We start from the raw sequence: 5,840 nt of genomic DNA, 5'->3' as shown, positions 1-5,840 counted from the left end.
ATCTGGAGACAGTTCCTTCAGTTAGTGGAACAAAATGGACAGAGTGCAAATTAAAACCTTGTTTACTCATTTACTGCAATGTTTATTAATGTTGAACTGTTCCTAAATAAATAAAATAAAATAGAGCTTAATCCTATTTCATTTTAGTTACATTAATATATAACTGCACTTTATTGAGCCCCTTCAGATAAATGTGGATACTATTAGCCTACTGAAAAACAAACATTGATTTTGTAATCCTAATTAAACATTTCATTCTTCTTTTGACTGTAGGATTTGACTGCCCTTAAACGAACTGACTCCAAAGCTTGAAGATGGAGAAGAGACACTGAAGAATGGAACTAAATCGATGAAGATTAATTTCTCTCAATTGTTTATGAGCCAGTGGCGCCCCCTGGCGGTGAAGCGCTAGATGTACAGATGTGATGCTGTTGAAAGGGAGTAAGTTCAGTGCGCATTTGCTCTGTTTTAAAAACGGCAGTTTTATCTTTTTCTAAAGAAAATCATTGATATTAAGTGGAAATTATTCATGTGTTTGAACAACATTTTCATGTCTGCCATAAAATGCGTCCTAACCCCATTATGCATGCATTCAATCATAATGTAAATATCCTATACCAACTAAATTCTAAAGACTAAATAAACTATATTCCGTGAAAGAATTTCTTAAAACCTCAGCAAAGGATCAAATCAAATGTTTTTTATTGTTTGGTCAAAGATGCTTTACATAAAGTTATTTGGAGTAACCAGCAGATGGCAGCCAGCAGATGGCGATAAAACATCAGGAATCGGCGGTGGAAGACCGCCGTGTCATTTCAGTCAAAATCTCTATATTTTTTGACTTTATAAAAATGATACTGTACCGTATTTTTACAATTAAATAAATATATTCCAGTTGTACATTGATATGACACAACAATATGTGAAACTATAATTTATCAAATGGCTGACTCACCACTTGTGTGCAGCACCCAACTGGCACTAGAACCACACATCAAGTTAGAGAGGTGAGAGGTGAGATGCATTCAAGGGTTCACTTGTCTAATGTATTTGACTCAAAAAGATGCATCTGGAACATCAGTGTGAATACAGTCGGCCATCTTGATAAATGACTCATTGGTTCCAGGCTGGTGTCACAGGTCTCTGTTTCAGTGCTTCCACCCTCCCTGGCCCATGCTGGGTTCAACCTCGGGTCCTCTGACCACTTACTAGCACACATAACCTTAGATAAACACTGCTTTAGCTACACCACTGAAAAGCTATAGCAATTCATTAGTGCGGATGGGCAGTATTTATACTGAGGAGTGAGTTCAACTGGGTCACGGCACCACTGTCACTGGTTGCAGTGCGTTGCTGATCAGTACAGCTTCCATCCTCAACTGCCCACGCTGGGTTGGATCTCGGGTCCTCTGACCTGCTAACACACATGACAACTTGTCTGTTACTTTGCAACCAGTGGCTGCGGCGGCCATGTTGGTTTTTAGGCCTATACTCATACGCAGCCAGGTCAATGAGTTGATGATGCAGCCGAGCATGTAGGCCAACCGACACAGACCTTAGCCTGTATAATACAAACATTGTACCAAAATAAGACTGAAGATGTTATTCAACCAAAGAGGATCTCCATCACGCCGTTCACTTCCCTCTTGTGAAACACTGGCAGATGAATAGACACTTCTGATCATTATTTAACTGTGGCAAATGAAATGGATCTTGCATGGTGGATCTGTGTTGCATGATCAACAGAATGGCGACATTGATTCTGGGGTGGCTCGTACCCATGGTTGTATTAAACTAGTTTAAACCCCTCGTGAAGGTCCAATGTTCTTTTGGAGTCTAAGATCCAGTTCCAGCTGTAATCGCCTGTGAATAAACAAGTTAGCAATGCTTGGATTGCCTGATAACACTCCGGCTAGGAGCACAAAATACTCCACCATGAGAAATTAGCTATGTTTTCTAGGCTGCTTTGAGAACATGACCTTTGAACTTGCCGTGTTCTAAATGTGGCAGTAATGGCATTTGTTGTATAAGTTCACTTAACTCACAATAAAATCAATGACTATTTCCTAGTCCTATTTCCTGACTTTCCTACCCCAACCCTACCCTCGACCCCTGCCTCTACCTGGACCCACCCTACCCCCGACCCCTGCCTCTACCTGGACCCACCCTACCCCCGACCCCTGCCTCTACCTGGACCCACCCTACCCCCGACCCCTGCCTCTACCTGGACCCACCCTACCCCCGACCCCTGCCTCTACCTGGACCCACTCTACCCCCGACCCCTGCCTCTATCTGGACCCACCCTACCCCCGACCCCTGCCTCTACCTGGACCCACCCTACCCCCGACCCCTGCCTCTACCTGGACCCACCCTACCCCCGACCCCTGCCTCTACCTGGACCCACCCTACCCCCGACCCCTGCCTCTACCTGGACCCAGGCACACTCACACACACCCTACCCCCGACCCCTGCCTCTACCTGGACCCACCCTACCCCCGACCCCTGCCTCTATCTGGGCCCAGGCACACTCACACTCACCCTACCCCCGACCCCTGCCTCTACCTGGACCCAGGCACACTCACACACACACACACACAGACATACACCAGTCCTGGGCTCAGATCCCCTTCCCCTCACCCTAAACCGGGTCCGTATCCTTTTCCTACCCCCTCCCTACCCCAACCCCTGCCTCTATCTGGGCCCAGGCACATTCACACACACACAGACATACACCAGTGTTTGCCATGTCTCTCCTATGATGTTTTTAGCCCTTCTTGCTCTGAAAATGTAATTTAATGTAATTTATTGCTTTATAAATGTTCTTAGCCGTTAGAGAAACATACTCCAGGAGCTTGCTCAATAGCCTTGTTGAGAGGGGTCAGGGAAGAATTTTTACAGCTCACTTTTCTGACCCCGGGTGAAACTGTTTTTTTGCTTCCCTCTGGAATATGTAGGGATGGGACCTATGCCCACCTCCCTTGTTCTTGTTGATATTTGATATTGATATTTGATTAAAAAATGGATGGATGGATGGATGGAAGAGAACAACCACAATGGCTCCACTGGCACTGTACACTAGTGTCAGTAAATGAGGAATTGTTGCAACTTTAGAATAATGTCCCAAAAAGGTCTACAGCTCAAGAACATGGTATCAAATACATTAATTGACCTTTTACAAATGAGTTGATAATAATTACTTACAAATTTACTAATATAAAATCACATTTGTAAACATTAGCACATGAGGAATAGTTACAACATTAGAATAACATCTCAATAATGTCTATAAGCTATTGACATGGTCTTAACAAATATATTTACTAACATTTACATAAGGATTTGTTACTCACTTGTAAACATTGATTAGTGTTTAGATGGGTCCCCTGATGGATAGGCCAGATAGTTGATCCACCTACAGCTGGCCCTATTAACAAATACTGAAGTAGTTTACTAGTCGCTTGTTTGTGATCTATTAACTATTTATAAGGTGTAGTTCATTAACCAACTATTAACAAACATTTAGTAAGTCATGAATAACTCATTAACTAACAGTTTGTGCATGATCTATTAACTATTTATAAGGGGTAGTAACACTAAAGTGTTACCGATAGGGTTTGTGCTAATCCAAATAAAATGTGTTTTACTATCTTATACTATCACTATCTGATACCTCCACACTACTGTATCTGATACAGTAACGACAGAATGAAGACAAAAGGACCAGTTCTTTGGTCTGACTGACTGAATTACTTCATCTAAGGCTGCAAACACGTTTGTACAAATGAGGAGAAAAGTAGCCGATCTATGACAACGCATATTGGTTGTGAACTAATACTGTACAAAGATGAACTTGTTATTGTTTGTCCCATTCTGTTATTGTCCTGTTGTTTCCTCTCTTTGGATTTTAGTTTTTAGCATTTGCACTTTCCACTTGTTGCCTCAGAATGCAGTTTTTCACTCTTAACGAACCCAATTGTTCCTAGAATGATGTGTGTGGGGAAGAGATAAGATAGCTCTTGTTGGAAATACGTGTTTGTGTTCACAATTCACTCACCGATAAAATTGTCATCATCATATAATGGACAATCCATTCCACGCACACATTTTCATATTCCTTTTTTCACAGACAATCTCATGTAGAAGCTCCAATCCTGAGAGCTGACATGCAGTGTCTCTACCAGGGCAGATTCTGAGACAAGAGAGGGGGGGGGGGGGGGGGGGGGTAGGGGCACGTGGGGCATCAAATGATTCACTTTTCATGGGTTGGTCACTCAGATTGATTTAGTGAAACAGATTGAGACAGCATGTAAAATTGAGACTGTGACTTTCATCTGTTAAACAGACTCCTTTCATTCTCACATTCTCTAAGGTGGGCTTTCCTTAACTGATTATAGCAACAAAAAAGCAGTCTTTCACACACATGGAGAGTCAGAAGAACTTATCAGGACTAAGGGTCTGAAGTACTGTGCTTTATATTGTAGGTTACGGTATCAAACCTACCCTCACTGCAGACATTTAGTCTCTCTCTACATTTATGCCTTGCTGTATTGCGTCTCACAATTTAATACGATACATCAAATAAATTTACTCTCCCAACAAGATTTTTGCCTATTTATTTTCCTTCACTTAATACTTAAAGTCGCACTGAAACGGACGTTTGAGATCATCTAACTTCCGTAGTTTGACGTATTTCCGATGCAAACAAGCTATGAAGGTGGGACATTATGTTTAGAGGAATTTGATTGGAACTTTGACAAGTGAACCGGTTTTAAGAACTTTAGACAGATTCGATAGAAGGATAGCGTTGATTGACGGGTGGATGTCGTGAGATTATTGGCCTAAAATCTAAGGTACCTGTTGTCGTCATTGCACGTGACCTACCGTTTTCCAGGAAGTAAGAAATTATATACTTTAATATAAGATTACAACAAAAGTAGAATTTTGTAATTTTTTTGCCATACATCGTTGAATAGGTGAACATTTTCAACTTTAATAACGCAATCAGTCTCAAAAATCAATCAAGAAAACTGTCATGGTAGCAAGTTTATCAGCCTGACTGTTGCTGGTTCCAATCCAAATATATATATTTCTATTTGTGTTTATCCGTCACTAATTGAGACACCACACTTGAATGTCCTTGAAAATGTTGATAATCTGTGTTCGTAATCAGACATATTTGACTCAAGATAATTGTTGCAGATAATATCATAGAAGTGATGTTAACGAGGCTTGTCTTGTGGCTCGTCAGTGTCAAATTAGCAACATTTAACTTTGTTTTACAGAAACCCCACTCTGTGAAATGAGTTTCCAGTGAGGCCAGCCTCTCTTTTACAATAATAAACTCAACCCAAACTTTATTTATAGAGCACATTTAAAAACGACAGAGGTCGATCAAAGTGCTGTACAGGTAGGTGAAAAATAAACTACAACAAGAAAACTTTTCTGGACTGTTTTGGGAGACTGGGTGTACAAGTGTGTGTGTGTGTGTGTGTGTGTGTGTGTGTGTATGTGTGTGTGTATGTGTGTGCTCATCCTCATGTCTATGTATGAGTTTGCGAGCTAAGTGGGAGTGAATGCACATGAGCCAGTATGTGTGTGTGTGTGTGTGTGTGCGTGTGTGTGTGTGTGTGTGTGCGTGCGCGTGTGTGTGTGTGTGTGAGCTGCATGGCCGCTGAAGCCCTGACCCCTCCGTGCTCAAACATGTCCGCCGCCGATCTGAGACGAAAGAGGGGAGGGATGAAAAGAGGGTCAGTTTGAGCGTGAAAGGACGACACACCAGGGGTCACTAGGTGGATGTTATCCTCCATCTCCATGACCTCAGCTGCTTAGCGGGGGGTTCA

Source organism: Borostomias antarcticus (genome assembly GCF_949987555.1).
Source record: "Borostomias antarcticus genome assembly, chromosome: 3".
Taxonomy (NCBI): domain Eukaryota; kingdom Metazoa; phylum Chordata; class Actinopteri; order Stomiiformes; family Stomiidae; genus Borostomias; species Borostomias antarcticus.
The sequence above is the reverse complement of the archived record's forward strand: the minus strand, read 5'-3'. Positions refer to the sequence as shown.